This window comes from Panthera tigris, chromosome C1 (assembly GCF_018350195.1).
Source record: "Panthera tigris isolate Pti1 chromosome C1, P.tigris_Pti1_mat1.1, whole genome shotgun sequence".
NCBI lineage: Eukaryota > Metazoa > Chordata > Mammalia > Carnivora > Felidae > Panthera > Panthera tigris.
The window spans coordinates 212,634,542-212,651,770 of NC_056667.1; the positions used below are offsets into that span (position 1 = coordinate 212,634,542).

Consider the following 17,229-nt stretch of genomic DNA (forward strand, 5'->3'; position numbering starts at 1 on the left):
CTTTGAATTTCGGCTTTTGTCGTTTCCCCGTTTTCTACAGGATGGCAAACGGGCAGGAAAATGCTGGGTTAAAAGCTGTGGAAAAGTTCTAGTGTTGAAAATCAGCTCGTAAATGATGAAGAGCTTTTTGAACTGCGAACTGGCTCTGGATTGGGTGCATAGGACGGTGAGTCACACAGCGCCTGGCCGGGGTCCAACTCTGAACACCAACTCTACTCAACTCAAGGGCAGGCAGGGAGCCCCATCCCAGGGACCCGCAGGCGCCTGCGCCTTGCCGCGGCCCCGCCCTCTTCCAGCCTGACATCCGGGGCTCGGGCAGGGGCGTGTTCGGGGAAGAGGGGCGGGAGGCAGCGGAAAAGAAGGACGTCGTGGGAGGCTGGATCAGCGGGTAAGGGAGGTGAGGCGGGGCGGGGGAGGAGCAAGGGGCGTGGCGGAAGGAGCGCGCTGTCACGTGACGTGCGTGGCGACGTGTCGGCCATCTTGTGTTGTTGAGGCTGAAGACTGACTTGGATTCTGAGAGACTCCCTGTCCCGGACCGCAGGTAACCAGCGACTCCGTCTCACTCCCCTGCCCGGCTCCGCTCCGCGCCCCGACTCCGCTGTCTCCCATCACCCCCTTCCATGGAGCCGCCCGGGACTCCTGCCCGCGGTCGCGTCCCCGCCGCTCCGGTCCGACCCGGCCCAGCCGCATGGACAACCCACAGGCCGCCCCGGCAGCGGCCACGGCCGGCTAGGGCGTCAGGGGAGGGGACAGGTCAGGTGCTGGGCCGGAGGGAGCCTCCTACCCCGCGAGGCGGCACGCCGGGCCCGGGCGCGTCTCGACCGCCGAGCCGGGGAGCCCCCACCTCCGGGGCCCGGTGGCATCGCGGGGGGTGAGGGGGGGGGAGCCGAGGAAGGGAAGAGGGTGGTGGGGTGGGCAGTGTCAGGCCGATTTGTTCAGGGCCAGAGGGTTCGCCTTCTGCTACCTGCTCCCCGGGCCAGCCACCCGCCCAGGCTGGGGTGCTCGGGGTAACAGCTGCCTCGGCCAGACAGCTGCTCCTGCCGGCCCTCCTCCCCACACCTGGCCTCCGGGAGGTGCGCCTTTGCCTTCCTCACCGAGCATCTGCACTGTGGAGACTCCTTCCGTGGCGAGAGGACGGGTCTGGACCAGGCCTGAGGCAAGGTGGAGCCATGATCTGAACCTGGGACGGAGGTTGGGAAAGTCGAGCCCGAGGCAGCTTTGGGACCTGAACACTCTTGTCAGATGGAGATGGGTATTAGTCTTTTCAGTGTCAGCAGTTTCCCACGAAGCACTTGGAATACTTGAGTTTTGTGGCTGAAGCCTAAATCAGATTGGTACTTCCGGCCACAGAATGGTCTATGAAAGAAGCAGGTTGCACGAGCCTGTTTGGGAAGCAACAACGTTGCTTCGCATTTATATGGCACTGCGTTTTGTTTTGTTTTGTTTTGTTTTTTTCCTTTCCCTGAAAGTCAAAGCACGTAAGCACACCTAGTTTTCTCTGTAAAGGAAGGTGAGTATTCCAATTACACTTAGAAGAAATTGAGGATGGGGCCGGAAGCTGTGAACAGCCTTTCATCCCGTGTTGTGCGTCTCGGATTATAGGCAGTTTTGATTCCCGGTGTGGTGTGCAGGGAAGATATTTTGTCCTTCCGTAGTATTTCCTTTTTAGAATCGAATCGCTTCTTAGATTTAAAACAGTTTTGTTTTTTTTTTTTTTTTTTTTTCCCTCCCATACCAGCCCTTTCTGTACGTTAACTTCCACCCGTCTGATATTTGCAGCCCTGACCCTACGGAGTTTGTCCATTTCGGTTAGATCACAAATGTGTTCTCTCACTCATTGATGATTTCCTGTGTCTTACTCATTAGCGTAGCAGGTTTTGGAGTGCTCAGACTAGATGGAATATGTACTTTTCTGTTACATCACATGTTGACATCAGTAGAGGATGCTGGGAAAAAACCTTCAAAGTGGCATGTATCTGGAGAGATGTCACACACTTGTTCCTTTACATTTGACACCAAGGAAAACCCTGGTAATGGCACTGATTCATTGGCAAAGAAAGGGCTCTACACCTTTTCTGTACTTGACGAAGCATTTCAGGATTTTGCGCTGAGAAGGCAGAAGGGACTACGTGCATCCCTTCCTTCATTCACGCATTCATTCATTCGACAAAGATTGAGACTCTACTGCACTGTTTGGTGCTGGGGCCAAAACAGACCAAAAATCCCTTCTCTGGGGAGCTCATTTCTAGACACACAAATAAAAACTCAGGTAAAATACATCGTGTTGTGGTACATGATGCGGGGGAAAAAAATGAGGCAGAAATCGGATGACCGAGATTTAGGGGTTAATTTTAAATTGTGTGCCCTGAACTGGGTGTTGTATGGAAACCGATTTGACAATAAATTTCATATATTGAAAAAAAATAAATAAATAAAAAATAAATTGTGTGCCCTGAGAAGGCTGCACGGAGAAGCTCATGTTTGAGGAAGGACCTGACGGAGTGGAGCAATTCCCGTAGCTGTCTGGAGAAGGAATGCTCCAGGCTAGGCGAGCCAGGGCAGGGAAACCGAGGCAAAGGCTGAAGTGGGTGCAGGTCAGGTGTTGGGAAAAGTATGGAGGCTAGTTTAGCCAGAGGGACCCAAGAAGACGGAGGCTAGTGGAAAATGTGCACCCTGCTCATTGGTGCCAAGAGGGGTTATTCAGTGACGTAGAAATTTTTTCCACATCTCTTGTGACTGTTGCAAGGGGAGACCAGATTCTGGAAATTGGGGCCAGTATGCCCAGACCCCCTTCCCTCTGTGTATGACACACGCCCCACCCGAGTTTGGAAAAATCCAGGATGCTCATGTAACATATTTCAGGAAATTGTCTTGAAAAATCTTTCTTAAAAGTGTTTAAATGAGATGGATGATAGACCGCCTAAAAGATCTGGAATTGCTTTCGAGGGAGGGGATCTTTGGAACACTTACGGATATTTGAAAATGTAGGGAAATTAATTTCCTGTGAGGTTTAGACACATCATTAAGAAATATAACCTGGGGGAATGGTAGAATCAGCATATTAATTTATGTTATTCTTAATCTGATTGGTAAGAATTAAGAATTCTTAATTATCTCTGTTCTGTCCATCCTACTTTTAGATTCCTCAGGGTCTCTTCCGCTAGTTTGTTTGTATGTCTTTTATAGCATTTTACATGTGTAGAACTTTTTGTGCTGAGTGTTTTATTTTTCCCCTTTTGCCTTTCAGACTAGCTGACAAGTTCACCAATTGATTTGATACTTCATAGGCTTTTTTCTTTGGAAAAAAAATTTTTTTTCTGATTTCCTTCTAGCTTATCTCCATATGCTTATTACTGAGCTTTCATAAATGTCTTCTTGCATTTAATTCACCTGAGGAATTTAATATTTTGGTTTTGAAGTGCCTTTGCTGGTGAGTTGAGTTGCATATATGAAAAATAATTTGTCATAGCTTGCCTGAAGCTCATGAGAAGAGAGGAATTTACAACTTCAGGGTATGAGTGGAGCTCCTTGGCTAAAAGGAGACATAGCAGTGATAGTGATGAGGTGGTGTTTTAACGAATTTTTCCCCTCTTGTTCTTTTGTTGAATTTTTGAAATGACGTTTTCATATTATGTCTTTGATGTCATATCATCTCATTTGTTCTCATGACTCTGCATTTTAATACTCCGTATGTCTGTTCTCTTTTTGTTGACTTTCACACTGGGAGATGACACTACTGATAGAGATTGCTGTCTGGGAGAACCTTTTGGGTGAAAAGATTATTGCTGACCCTTTTACCCTTGCCATTCTAAAGGATCTTTGATTTGTGCCTTTTTCAAAGACTGACTTCATTTGCAGTTCTCCATTATCCCCTGCTGATTAAATTTTCAGTACTTTCTGTTTTATTCTATTTCTTATAGATTGTAGTGGGACCAGTCTCATTAGGTTGAATCTACAAGCCTCTGTTGGTGTTAATCCGGGTATCTTAGAGGCAAGTTAAATGTCCATTTTCCTTCAGCAATTTGAATTGCCTTAACATCATTTGGTCATCATTGTAAAACTCTGAACCCAAGCCTTTTTTCCCTATTCACCCTCTGCTAGGATTTTTATGGTAATAAAGTTCTAGGATTTCCATTCATTTTTAATGCCCTGAAAAGTTACATATTTTTAAATATATAAGTAGATTTTTACTCCATACGAAGGCTTACTGATAGTTGGAATCCTAGTATTTCTTAACCCAATTGGCTTTTTTTTTGTTTTGTTTTTTTATGCTCTCAGATGACTGAGAAATACAGTAGATTAATTATATGGGAATGCAAAATGATACTTTTGTTGAATTGCTGGTAATTTAAAAAAAAAATTTTTTTTTTTTTTAAGTAAGCTCTACACCTAATGTGGGGCTTGAACTCACAACCCTGAGATCAAATTGTACTGACTGAGCCAGCCAGGCGCCCTGAATTGCCCATAATTTTGTGTGAAGTTGAGGGGGAGGAATAGGGGGAGGTTTGAAAAACGAAAGAATACTCCCTTAAGTGGTTACAATTAGTTTTATAAAAATATTTTCAAAGTATTATGTACCTACCTACTTCAAGTAATTAAAGTATACGATTTTATATTTTCTTGTTAACTGCAGAGTTTCATTAACTACAGAGGACTTGAACTTAATTATACTTGGAATAAGAGATACTTTAGAGCTTGTTTTTTTGAGTTAGGCCCAGAGAAGACTTTATTACCTAGTTGTCCCCTCTTTTCGTTTTGCATGCCCTTATAAAACTAAACTAGACTGCAGTGCATAAAGTTGAATGACCTTTTGGGTATTAAAATAACACGGCTATGTTTTTGCAAAATTAAGGTCAAAAGGCAGAAGTCGCTTTCCCAAGTTACTTTTTTGATGTTAATAAAATCAACTTTAATTTGCAATTATTGTTTTTTTGACACATAACAGCATTCAAAGCATTATTTGATTTTAGCTAAGAAACCACTTGAAGCTGTTGTGTTTCATTCAGTCTACTCCTAGTCAGTTGAGATGTCACCATCCTGTGGATTTTTAAGATGCTGTCTCATTAGAGCATTAAATGAAGGTTGTGATTTTGCAACTGAAAGCACACCTGGAGTTTTGCTCCTTGGGCATTTTGGCAGTGGTTATATTTCTTGGGCTCACTGATTATTTGCATAGGATACATACTGTATTGCTGTGTTGGTGGCTGTCATTCTTCTATCAGATACGTTTAAAAATTGGTATCACATCCCTGCAATGTAGTTTGAATGAAAGCCCCAAGTAATCACTTTCCTAAACCCTGTATTGGTGCTCATTTGTCTTTATCAGAATCACTTAGAACTTCTGTTAAATATATGTATTTTTTTAGTCCCCCTCCAGAGCTACTGAGAAACTCTTTAAATGTTAGGAAAATGGAAGTTAGTTTCTAAGCTAGTTTCTAAGAGACAGGGAGAGAATCCCAAGATGATTCTAATATTTTAACCAGGTTTGGAACCATTTCCTGTAAAACTATTCATTATAAGAGATTATGTTTTTAAAAGTTTCCTAAGAGATTGATTGTTGGGTCAATTACTTTAATACTTTTGTTATTTACAGTGTTAAAAGGACCTGAACAAAGTCTGCTTGCACCTCCTGCTGTGAACCAGCAGAACTTTTGAACAGGTGAGTGTTGAAGGGAAGCACAGAGCTGAGGACTTAGGCAAACAGATGATTTTTGCTTTAAAGGTTTCAGGGTTTTTTTGCCTTTTTTTTTTTTCCCCTCCTGAAGTTATAGATAGTGATAGAAACAACTTCTTAGCTACTGCTCAGATTCCTTATGAACCACAAGAATAATCATACCCTTTCTACACTGTTCCTATTGTGAATTTGTGTCTTAAACTGTTGTCATGATTTTCTGATGGTGTGAAATAGGAAGAGGAATTCTTTGGGAGCAGAAGTAAGGAGATACGTAAAGAACCTGGGAGCAGTTGGCTTTCATGAAGGACACGAACCAGAAACTGGGAAGCGTTCGGGAGCTAAGGCAGTACAGATAGCACTTCCCTCCCTGCTGGCTGTCAGTGTCCTCTCTTGTCTCTTTTTATCCTGCTTTAGTTGTCTTTTCACAGTCTGGCCTTTCCTGCTTTAAAAACACATGGAAGAAAATCACCACTTTCATTCCTGGTGCCACATATGAACTTAAATTCTAGTGCCACTGCAACTGTTACTAGCTCATTGTCTACATTTTAAATTCCTGGGAGGGGAAATTTGATTGGTTGAAGTTTGTCCAGTTCTCCATTATTGGTCTAATTAGTAGGGCCATAGGACTGTAGTCTAGAAGTGCAAACATAATTGAAAGATTCCACTTTAAGAGTGGGGGCAGGTCTCAGAGAAGGTGTAGTGTTGGCTCTTCTAGGCAGAAACCTGCAGAAGCTTCTGAACATTTTCCTTTCATAGAAAAATTTCTTATAGGTAGCTTGGCAGTTTCAGTTTATATGTCCTGAAGAATTAAAATATAGGTTTATCTACTGGTCAGTGAGGCCCGGTAGGTTTCACCAAGCATCCTTGTTTGAACTTCATAGTGCAGTGTTTTTTGTTTTTGTTTGTTTGTTTGTTTATTTTGAGAGAGAGCGTACGGGCAAGTGCATGGGGGAGAGGCAGAGAGAAAATCCCAAGTAGATTCCTTGCTGACAGTGGAGCTTGTCATGACCTGAGCCAAAATCAAGAGTCAGACACATAACCGACTGAGCCACCAGGTCGGCCCCCCTCCGTGGCGTTTTAACAAAAGTTCTTGGTTTAGAAGGTTCAGAGGAGTGTCTGTGGTAAAGGTTAGCAAATGAGAGACTTGGTTTGTGGAAAAATCATTGGTTATTTATTTTTCATTGATTACTTTTGTAAGTTTTAATTTCTGGGTACTTTTTACAGTGTTAAGCAACACTTGAGTATTAGGAAGCCATGGAGAATATGAAGGGTGGAAGTTCTACATGTGAACATATATTCACATTATTTGAGTGGTAGCAGGAATTTTCACTGTTGGGAAAGGATCAGTTAGACAGTATATATAAACTTTTGTATTAACATCTTGTATTCTAGAATTATTAGGTAATACTGAAGAAAAACATTTTTAATGGACCATTTTGAAGCCCTGTTTATTTTTGTTTATAGCTTGTATGTATTTGGTGATATCTGATTACTTAAGTAATTTTTTATTGCTTAAATATTCTTAGTATATTGAGATTATTTTTTTAAAGATTTTATTTTTATGTAATCTCTACATCCAACATGGGGCTTGAACTTAGAACCCCAAGATCAAGAGTCACATGCTCTACTGACTGAGCCAGCCTGGTGCCCCTTGTATACCAAGATTTTTAATGCAGAGCCTAGGGATTACTAATAAAAGTCATCTGTTGTAGAGTGATGTATTCAATGACAGGCCACAGATGTGACTTCCTCTGATGCTTTTTTTCAGACAAGGTTTACTTTAGCAGATTGCAGCTGAATTCTTTTTTTTTTTCTTAGCTGAATTTATTAAAAAAAATTTTTTTTAATGTTTATTCATTTTTGAGAGAGAGAAAGAGAGACAGAGACAGAGTGTGAGCAGGGGAGGGACAGAGAGAGAGGCAGACACAGAATCTGAAGCAGCTCCAGGGTCTGAGCTGTCAGCATGGAGCCTGATGCGGGGCTCGAAGCCACAGACTGTGAGATCATGACCTGTTGCTGAAGTTGGCCACTTAATCAGTTGAGCCACCCAGACACCCCTTAGCTGAATTCATTTTTAAGGTAGAATAGCCCTCTCTCATATTGTATGTTCTCTTTAATCTGAATTTTGAGGTGAGGTATATTCAGGCTTACTGAGTTAAGGCTTTGTGAGGTTTTAAAAAGATTTCCACATAATCTGTGTAAAACTTCACAGGCTCTGGGGTTCCCTTTCTGGAAAACATTGGCTTGTGGTGAGATTATCAAATGACGTAATGTTTATGGCCTTGTGATTTTTCCTAGAATAGTTCATTGATTCCTAATTTTGTTCTTCTTTACCAAAAGGGAGGAAAATAGAAATGTTTACATATTGTTCAGAAACAGTGGGGAGAATGACAGTAATAGCATTTCTTCTTACAGTGATATTGTGGCCAGTATGTTCTTTGGGAACAAAGCTCCTTTTATTCAAATTGTCCTGGGCCTGGAGGAAGTCTTGGGAACTCTGGTCTCTTCAGTATTGGTTCTTTGGTTGCAGATCCTGGCAGGAATTGGCAGAGGTACTGGCTTGGTACTTTCTAATTGGTAAATCATGACTCAGGCCTTGAAGACATGGCCATATCGAGGGGCTCTCGTGGTTAGGTCCTTGAGAATTGAGGTGATATTGCTCAAGCCATGGCCAGTTGAAGGGCTGGATGTGAAGCCATCCTGCAAGATCAGTGTCAGAGAGCCTTAGTTTATGTTTTGGAATCTGACACTCTTTAGCCTTTTATACTGCTTCCACCATTGTTAATGAAATTTCTTTGTAGTGTGTTAGGAGAAATTTCTTCTTAGTGTGTTTGGATCCTGAGTCTATTCTCTTCCCTACCCTGAGGGCTTAGTATATTGCTTAACTGAGTGATGCAGAGGAGTAGAAGTTAAAGGATAGTGGAGCAGAGTGGAAGATTGGGAAGAGGAGAAAAAGTGACTTCCACCAAATGAATTCCTCTGAAAACTGCAAGGGAATGGAGAAGAAAGAAAAGGGTAACCAAGGAGTATCGAGCATTGTAGAGCATTGTATCATTATGTAGTGAAAAGTTTGTGGCCTTTTAAAGCAGAGAAATGTGGGTTTAATTTTCTGTTACTTAATTACATGTAACTTGAGATAAAAAGTTAACTGCTGGTAGCCTTATTTCCTTCACCTGTAAAGTATATCCCATAGTGGTTGTGGGAATTAACAATCTAAAATGCCATGGGGCGCCTGGGTGGCTCAGTCGATTAAGCGACCGACTTCGGCTCAGGTCATGATCTCACAGTCCATGAGTTCGAGCCCCATATCGGCCTCTGTGCTGACAGCTCAGAGCCTGGAGCCCGTTTCAGATTCTGTGTCTCCCTCTCTCTCTGCCCCTCCCCTGTTCATGCTCTGTCTCTCTCTGTCTCAAAAATAAATAAACATTAAAAAAAAATAAAATGCCAGTGTAATGCCTGGTGCACAGTAAATGGGACTTCAGTAAATGGTAGCTTTTATGATTGTTATTACAATGTAAATAGGTAAATTTTGATTGTAAAATTTCATCTTTATAATTTGAATGAGACATCATTGAGTTCTGTTAGCAAGTGTTGTTTTGTTCTCAGTCCAGCAATACTTGAATAGCTGCTTTGTGCCGAGTGCTGGGCTAGACACAGTGGTGAGCAAAACACATAAGGAACTATCTTCATAGGGTTTATAGCCTAATGGCAGAGGCAACCAAAAAATCATATAAGTAGGGGTGCCTGGTTGGCTCAGTTGGTTAAGCGTCTGACTTTGGCTCAGGTCTTGATCTTGCCTTTCCTGAGTTCAGGCCCTGCTTCGGGCTCTGTGCTGACAGCTTGGAGCCTGAGCCTGGTTTGGATTGTGTGTCTCCCTCTCTCTTTGCCCCTCCCCCACTCACCTTTTCTCTCTCTTCTCTCTCTCTCTCTCTTTCTCTTTCAAAAATAAACATTAAAAATCATATAAGTAAATTTCAAAATGTGAGAAGACTCTCTGTCCTTGGAAAAGATACATTTTTAAGACCTAGATACTTAAGTGTCACATTTTGGATCTTGGTGTTCTTGTTGTCAATGATGTTTTATGCCTTTTGATTAGCTTTCCAGGCTACGTATGTTTGTTGTAAGTTAATTTATGTATTCCTTTTGTTTGTCATTTTTCCCTTTTTCTCTGAGACACATCTCAACTAAAAAAAAAAAAATTTTTTTTAATGTTTGTTTATTTTGAGACAGAGAGAGGGAGGGAGGGAGAGAGAGAATCCCAAGCAGGCCTTCTGCTGTCAGCACAGAGCCCTATGTGGGGCTCAATTCTATGACCTGTGGGATTATAACCTGAGCTGAAATGAGAGTTGGATGCTCAACCAACTGAGCCATCCAGATGCCCCAACACTTCTCAACTTTTTGATCTTAGGACTCCTTTATCCTTTTTTTTTTTTTTTTTTTTTTTAAAGTTCATTTATTTATTTTTTTGTAATCTCTACACCCATCATGGGCCTTGAACTCACAGCCCTGAGATCAGGAGTCAGATGTGTTCTTCTGACTGAGTCAGCCAGGTGCCTCAGGACTCCTTTATTCTTTAAAAGTTAGAGGACCCCCAAAGAACTTTTAGGCCTCTTAGTTCTATGTGTCTATATTATAGTGAGAAATTTAAAATGATTTATTAGTTTAAAAAGAAGTCTCATTATATATTAACATGAATATATTTTTAATGAAGAACACCCATTTTCTAAAACATTTCAAAAAAATTTGGTGAGAAGAGTGACAGTGTTTTATCTTTTTGCAAATTGCTTTTTATGTCTTGTTTTGTGGAAGGCAGCTGGATTCACATATCTGCTTCTGTGTTCAGTCAGTTGCTCTTTATTGCTTTGGTTGAAGTATATGAAGGAAATTAACCCTCACAGAGATATGTATGTAGTTGGAAAAGGGAGCAATATTTTAAGAGTTTTTTCAGATAATTGCAGATTATTCTTTGGTATAGTACACCAAAATTCAACAAGTAGTAGCTTTTTAAATTTTTTAAAAATTTATTCATTTTTTGGGGAGAGACAGAGACATCGTGAGTGGGGGAGAGGCAGAGAGAGAGAGAGGGAGAGAGAGAACAGGCTCTGCACTGTCAGTGCAGAGCTGACGTGGGATTTAAACCCATTAAACCATGAGATCATGACCTGAGCTGAAACTAAGAGTCGGACACTTAACTGATTGAGCCACCCAGGCACCCCTTTAATTTTTCTTTAATGTTTATCTTAGAGAGAGAGAGAGAGAGAGAGAGAGAGAGACAGACAGACAGCACGTGCTTGGGGGAGGGGCAGAGAAGAGAGGGAGACAGAATCTGAAGCAGGCTCCAGGCTGGCAGGGCACAGCCTGACCTGACTCGAACTCATGAACCAGGAGCTGGTTCGACTTAATCGACTTAGCTTAATTGACTGAGCCACCCAGGTGCCCGACAAGTAGTAGTTTTTATTTTTTATTTTATCTTATTTTTAATCTTTTTTTTAATGTTTGTTTTTGAGAGAGAGAGTACGAGCATGAGTGAGGGAGGGGCAGAGAGAGAGGAAAACACAAAATCTGAAGCAGGCTCTAGACTCTGTTTGAGCTGTCAGCACAGAGCTCTACGTGGGGCTCGAACCCATGAACTGCGAGATCATGACCTGAGCCGGAGTCAGACGCTTAACTGACTGAACCAACCAGGCACCCCAAGTAGTAGTTTTTAAAGGTTAGTTGCAATATGAAATCTGAATTATGTCAGTGCACTTTTTATATTCTGTAACATTAAAATCCATTGGTCTGTCTTGTACCTTAAATGGCTACCTTAAACGACATAGTACCAAAAACTTGCATTCAGGGGTGCTTGTGTGGCTTTGTCGATTAAGCGTTTAACTCTAGATTTTGGCTCAGGTCATGATGGCATGGTGTGTGAGTTCTGGCTCTGCTCTAGCTCTGCGTTGTTCTCTGTGTTGACAGTGGGGGCCTGCTTAGTATTCTGTCCCTCTCTCTCTCTCCCCCTCCCTAGCTTGCTCTCGATCTCTCTCAAAATAAATAAAAATAAACTTAAAAAATTGCATTTATTAATGTTAGTACTCATCAGGAAAGCCTTGAAGAATTGGGAAAGTCTGAAGTACTGGAAAACCCAGCAAGCGCATGGCGAATAGAAGTTTTCCAAAATTCGAATTTTGCTTGAAAGTTCAAATTTTATTATTGGCCACAAGTACTGCCAAGTTTTTTGTTTTTGAAGTGATAGTGTCATTTTGTTCATTTTTTTGTTAGGATTATTTCTTCTAGTTCTGTGAAGAATGCTGGTGTTACTTTGATAGGGATTGCATTGAATATGTAGATTGCTTTGGGTAGTATCGACATTTTTAAAAAAAATTTTTTTTTTTATTAACGTTTATTTATTTTTGAGACAGAGAGAGACAGAGCATGAATGGGGGAGGGTCAGAGAGAGAGGGAGACACAGAATCCGAAATAGGCTCCAGGCTCTGAGCTGTCAGCACGGAGCCCGATGCGGGGCTCGAACTCACAGACTCAGATCATGACCCGAGCCGAAGTTGGATGCTCAACCGACTGAGCCACCCAGGCGCCCCCCCAAAATTTTTTTTTAACGTTTGTTTATTCTTGAGACAGAGAGAGACAGAGCATGAATGGGGAAGGGGCAGAGAGAGAGGGAGACACAGAATCGGAAGCAGGCTCTAGGCTCTGAGCCATCAGCCCAGAGCCCGACGCGGGGCTCGAACTCACGGACCGCGAGATTGTGACCCGAGCTGAAGTCGGACGCTTAACCGACTGAGCCACCCAGGCGCCCCGAGTATCGACATTTTAACAGTATTTGTTCTTCCTATCCAGGAGCATTTTCCATTTTTTTTGTGTCTTCAGTTTCTTTCATAAGCTTTCTATAGTTTTCACTGTATGTATATACAGGTGTATAGTTTCACCTCTTTGGTTAGATTTATTCCTAGGTATTTTATGGTTTTTTTGTGCAACTGTAAATGGGATTCCTCGATTTCTCTTTCTGTTGCTTCATTGCTGGTGTATATGAATTCAACTGATTTCTGGGCATTGATTTTACATCCTGCAACTTGGCTGAATTCATGGAGCAGTTCTAGCAGTTTTTTGGTGGAATCTTTAAGGTTTTCCATATAGAGTATCATGTCATCTGCGAAGAGTGAAAGTTTGACCTCCTCCTGGTCGATTTGGATGCCTTTTATTTCTTTGTGTTGTCTGATTGCAGAGGCTAAGACTTCCAATACTGTGTTGAATAACAGTGGTGAGAGTGGACATCCCTGTCTCGTATCTGACCTTAGGGGGAAAGCTCTCAGTTTCTCCCCATTGAGGATGATATTAGCATTGGGTCGTTCATATATGGCTTTTATGATCTCGAGGTATGCTCCTTCTATCCCTACTTTCTTGAGGGTTTTTATCAAGAAAGGATGCTGTATTTTGTCAAATGCTTTCTCTGCATCTTTTGAGAGGATCATATGGTTCTTGTCCTTTGTTCATTTTTCTTTTAAAGTTTATCAGGAGCGGGGGAGGGGCAGACTGAAGGGGGAGGAGAGAGAGAGAAGGAAAGAATCTCAAGCAGGCTCCACACTGTCAGCATGGAGCCTGATGTAGGGCTTGAACTCATGAACCGTGAGATCGTGACTCAAGCTGAAATCCAGAATCAGATGCTTAACTGAGCCCCCCCAGACCCCCCCACACTTCGATCATTTTTGAAAAGATGTCTGCTAAATACCCAGGTCTGTGTATTGGTTACTCTTTCACTGCATGATTAGTGCAGCGCCAATACTGAAAAGTGTAATATCTTAGTGTTACTGTAATAATAGTTTTGACATCATGGCTACCTTGAAAGAATTTCAGAAGATGTTACTTTGAGAATTGCTACTATGGGGAGTGGAACAGTTTTCAATGTTCTATTCACATATGATATGTAGTTTTTTTGTTTGTTTTTTAAAGCATTAAAAAATAAGTAATGATTTGAAATAGAAATTGAAATAAACCCTGAGGTCTTTTAGATTTCATTGAGGGTTTTTAGTGCTGGGTAGATAAAGATTTGTTCATACGTTATGGTTATAAAGTAGCCTTCTGCTTTTAAGACTTTTTTTTAAAAGTTTATTTTGAGGGAGAGAGAGCATTGGTTCTTAAGTTGTGATTAGTGATAAAATAGCCTTCTCTTTTTAAGACTTTTTTAAAGTTTATTTTGAAAGAGAGCACTCGAGTGCGCTTGTAAGTTGGGGAGGGGCAGAGAGGGAGAGAGAATCCCAAGCAGTCTCCATGCTGTCAGCACAGAGCCTGATACAGGGCTCACTCCTGTGAACTGTGAGGTCATGACCTAAGCTGAAACCGAGAATCTGATGCTTAACCAACTGAGCCACCCAGGTGCCCTTCAGATTCCCTTATTTATTTATTTAAAAAAAAAGTTTATTTTTTTCTTGTTCATTTTTTGAGAGAGAGAGAGACAGAGACAGAGATGGAGACAGAGCACGAGCAGGGGAGGGGAAGAGAGAGAGGGAGACACAGAATCCTAAGCAGGTTTGAGGCTCTGAGCTGTCAGCACAGAGATCGATGTGGGGCTCCAACTCACTAGCCGCAAGATCTTGACCTGAGCTGAAGTTGGATTCCCAACCGGCTGAGTCCCCCAGGTGCCCATATAGTAGTCTTCATTTTTAAGAACAGTTTTAGATTTACAGAGAAACAGAAGATGGTACAGAGATCTCCCATATATACCACACCCAGTTTCCCCTATTATTAATGTTTTATGTTACTGTGGTATATATATTTAATGTTTGTTTGGTTTTTGTGGGGGGGGGGGAGGGTAGGGAGGCAGAGAGGGGCATAGAGAGAGGGAGACACAGAGTCTGAAGCAGACTCTGGGCTCTGAGCTGTCAGCACAGAACCCGACTGGGGGCTTGAACTCACGAACTGTGGGATCATGACCTGAGCTGAAGGTGGACACCCAACTGACTGAGCCACCCAGGCGCCCCTAATGTTTATTTTTGATAGAGCACAAGTGGGGGAGGGGCAGACAGGGGGGACAGAGGATCTGAAGCTGCTCTTGTGTTGACAGCAGCAAGCCTGTTGTGCGGCTTGAACTCATGAACCAAGAAATAATGACCTGAGCTGAAGTCTGATGCTCAACTGACTCGGCCACCCAGATGCCCCTTGCTGTGATGTATTTGTTGTAATTAATAAACCAATCCTGATACATCATTATTAGCTAAAGTCCATAGTTTATTCAGATATCCTTAGTTTTTCTGTTCCAGGATCCATCTAGGATACCACATTTGGTCACATATCTTACAGGGTCCTCTTGGCTGTGATAGTTTCTCAGACTTCCCTGTTTTTTTTTTTTTTTTTTTTTTTAATTTTTTTTTTTTTTTTAACGTTTATTTATTTTTGAGACAGAGAGAGAGCATGAACGGGTGAGGGTCAGAGAGAGGGAGACACAGAATCTGAAACAGGCTCTGAGCTGTCAGCACAGAGCCCGACGCGGGGCTTGAACTCACGGACCGAGAGATCATGACCTGAGCCGAAGTCTGACGCTCAACCGACTGAGCCACCTAGGCGCCCCTCAGACTTCCCTGTTTTTAACAGTCTTGGCAATTTTGAGGAGTTACTGGCTAAGTGTTTTTGTAGAATGCCTCTCTGTTGGGATTAATCAGATGTTTTTCTCACGATTAGAGTGGGGTTAAGGGTTTTGGGGAGGAAGACCTCAGAGGTAAATTGCCATTTTTATCAGATTATATTAAGAGCACATACACTATCAGTGTGCTTTATCATTGTTAATGCTGACCTAGATATACTTGATATATGGTTGACTTTGATTCCTTGTCAGGTTTGTCCACTGTAAAGTCACTCTTTCCCCGTTGAGGACCTAAATTAAATTTTAGTTGATTTTTACTTAATTTAACTTGATACAGCCACGTGTGGCTAATGGGTACTGTTATATAAGACAGAACAGTTTTAGACAGTGTTCCTTGGTTTTATCTAAAACTTTAACATTTTTTTTTTTTTTTAAGATTTATTTTTAAGTAATCTCTACATGCAACATGGGGCTTGAACTCACAACCCTGAGATCAAAAGGGTTCTACTGCATGTTCTACTGACTGAAGCAGCCAGGCACCCCTAATATTTATTTTAATAGATTTAAAGAAAGATGACTTACGGGTGCCTGGCTGGCTCAGTTGGTGGAGCATGTAACTCTTAATCTCAGGGTTGTGAGTTCAAGCCCCACGTTAGGTGTAGAGATTACTTAAAAATAAAATGTTTTTTCTTTTCTTTCTTTTTTTTTTTTTTTTTTTAACGTTTATTTATTTTTGAGACAGAGAGAGACAGAGCATAAGCAGGGGCGGGGTAGAGAGAGGGACACAGAATCCGAAGCAGGCTTCAGGCTCCGAGCTGTCAGCACAGAGCCTGATGTGGGGCTCGAACTCATGAGCTGTGAGATCATGACCTGAGCTGAAGTTAGACACTCAACTGACAGAGTCACCCAGGTGCCCCTAAAAATAAAAACTTTAAAAAAATGTATAAAGAGAGATTATTTAATATAAAAGGAATATAAAATGTTCGTCTTGGAATGCATTGCTCTTTGAGGGAGCCAGTCTATTTTTAGTAAGCTCAGTCTTTTTAAAATTCACCTTTTTTTTGAAGTATAATTTACATAGAATAAAATGAAGATATTAAGTACACCCATATTAAATGTACATTTTGATGTGTTTTGACAAATGTATGTACTTGTATAACCATTATCACAATCAAAATGTGTAACATTTTCATCACCTGTAGAAGTTTCCTTCTACATTTTGCAGTCATTTTTCCTCCCCCACTGAATTAGTTTCTGTGACTATAGATTAATTTTGCCTCTTCTAGGGTTTTGCGTAAATGGAATTATTCAGTATATTTTCTTTTTTGGTCTGGCTTCTTTGGCTCAGTTCAGTGTCTGATTTCATTCATTCATGTTGCTGCAGGTATCAGTCATTAGTTTTTTTAGTGCTGAGAATATTGGGTATGACTATTATAGTATTTGTTTATCCATTCAACTTTGAACATTTGGGTTGTTTTTGCTTTGGGGCTGTTAGGAATAAAGCTGACCTTTTATGGCGTGGGTAGTGATTCAGATTGTGCTGGATTACAGTGCTTATCACGACACTGTAAATTAGGGATTGAAATTTCTTTTAGGATGAGGAGAAAAGTCAGCAAAGCATCTATAATTTTTTTAAAGGTATGCCACAAAAGGGTAATTAACATGGAAATAAACAGTATTTTGCAAGGTTTCATATATAATACGTGGTCCAGATAGATGTGCATAATTCTTTTGGTCTTTGGTAATTTTCTGGGAAAAAAGTTCTTTGTTCCTTTTCCTAGGATTAACTGTTTAGTAATAAAGTAAATAATTGAAGCCTAATTTTGCTTTATGAAGTTTTGTCCTCAGTAAATGTGTTAATAGATCATGTCTTCAAAATTATTCAAAAACATTTGCTTGTTTCGGGGTGCTGGCTGGCTCAGTCAGTAGAGCATGGGACTCTTGATCTCAGGGTTGTAAGTTTGAGCCCCATGTTGGGTGT

The 17,229-nt window shown here is 41.5% G+C and overlaps 1 protein-coding gene across 2 annotated transcripts in view; it reads left to right on the forward strand.

Moving 5' to 3' along the window:
* GIGYF2 (GRB10 interacting GYF protein 2) overlaps nucleotides 1–17,229 on the forward strand; it is a 146,385-nt gene continuing 129,156 nt past the window's right edge. Inside the window, exons 1-2 of one of the 2 annotated variants that reach the window (XM_042995656.1) lie at nucleotides 1–166; nucleotides 5,594–5,659. The gene's annotated coding sequence lies outside the window, so the exon portion shown is untranslated. Of the gene's footprint in view, nucleotides 167–450; nucleotides 542–5,593; nucleotides 5,660–17,229 lie in introns of those variants that run through there. The other variant, XM_007082973.3, reaches the window with a different exon arrangement.